The sequence below is a fragment of the Tasmannia lanceolata genome, unplaced genomic scaffold (assembly GCF_043159265.1).
Source record: "Tasmannia lanceolata isolate RefF3 unplaced genomic scaffold, GAP_Taslan_0.1 ptg000203l, whole genome shotgun sequence".
NCBI classification, from domain to species: domain Eukaryota; kingdom Viridiplantae; phylum Streptophyta; class Magnoliopsida; order Canellales; family Winteraceae; genus Tasmannia; species Tasmannia lanceolata.
The window spans coordinates 22501-24348 of NW_027518879.1; positions in this window are offsets into that span (position 1 = coordinate 22501).

Consider the following 1848-nt stretch of genomic DNA (forward strand, 5'->3'; position numbering starts at 1 on the left):
ATGGTTCAAATCATTTTATTGATATGAGTGTTCTATATCAGATAAATTGCCAACTATTCTATTCATTTTTAAACCATATCCGTACTAACGTAGTGGTAGAAAGAGTACCATGTTGTGCCTGGACTTCAAACGGTTTAGCTTTAACCATGTTAATGGTCCCACATTATTGGTTGATAGAGAATCAAAGTCGATTTACCAATGAGTCACGAAATGCTATGGTTCTTACATATGATTTCTGAATTTATTCAGAAGTAATTCGTTGAGATCGTGCACCTTTCTTTCCTAGTTATAACTTTCCTATTTATAAATAAATAAGTAAATAAGTGCAGCTGGTTGGATCCAGCCTATTCTTGAAATACACAACTCGCACACACTCCCTTTCCAAAAAAGATCAATACACCAAGCACTACACTTAGATTTATTGGATTTGTTGCTAAAATATCGGTATTAAGCCCGAAACTCCGGCGTATGACCAGTGACCCAAGGAAACGAAAGAATCGGTTACATTTTTCATATGCTCTCCTCTTATAGATAGGACTAACAAAATTAATTGAACAGAGTTTTCTTTATTGTATAATTTCGCCCCACTTTTGATTGATTTCTTTTTATTTATTTACTTATTTATAAATATGAATTTATTTATAAAATAGATTCATTTCATTTTGAAATTTCATTTATTCTTTATTATTATTTCAATTGAAGTTCCCAATCCAATAAAATACTTATTAATATGAGGTCCCGGGTCTCATGCCAATTGCGAAATACCTCGTTTGTTACAACGCTTCCTAAAAGTGAAAAAAAAAAAAGGGTTCCATTAAGGATGGAAAGGAAGAAAGCGAGTGGATCTACTAATTCCTCATCCTCAAATCAGCCTTTTCCCTGGGGTGGGGTATTGTCTCAACGAATAAGTGGTTGTAGGAGTAAAGTGTTGATATAATTCGAAGAAGCAAGCGGCAAGTTCACGGCAATCAAATAAGAAAAAAATAAGTACGTATTTTTCACATTTATAGGATTAAACAAAAGGATTCGCAAATAAAAGCGCTAATGCCACGACCAGTCCGTAAATTGTTAAAGCTTCCATAAAAGCCAGACTAAGCAATAAAGTACCTCGTATTTTACCCTCTGCTTCTGGTTGTCTCGCAATACCTTCTACAGCTTGGCCCGCAGCAGTACCTTGACCAACTCCAGGTCCAATTGAAGCAAGCCCTACGGCCAATCCAGCAGCAATAACGGAAGCGGCAGAAATCAGTGGATTCATGGTAAGCTCCTCGCACCAAAATAAAGAAATGGTTAATGATACAATCACTGAATTATGACTTATTATTCCATCACTAAGATCCATCGGGTCGAAGTAACTAAGAACTCCAAATTGAAGTGATGATATTACTGAATCATCATAACTGCTTCAATATCTCGTTTTTAGTTCCTATCCATGGAGTCTTTGTAAAGTCATACGATTCTAGTTCTTCCATTTCTTTGTTCCGAACCACTCTTTCAATTCTTCGCTCTTTCTCTTCTATATCCTTAACTTCATCTGTTTATTCATTCAATCCACAGCCAAAGATGAAACGGAAGTCCTTCCGTTGGAATCCATCTAACTTCAGTGGGATGGGAAATAATATATATGGATAGTCCATATATAACTCGTGAATATCTAATATCACATATACATATGTTTCTTCCATAACGTAAACCATTCGTATCTTATATTGAATTGGATTATAGAATCATTCTTCGAAACATACACAGGGATTGAATTATAGCCATTACATATACCCAGCTCAACCTCCCTAACCTACCTTTTTCTGAATCTTATTTGTTTGTAAACTTTTCTCTTCCTTTTCTTTA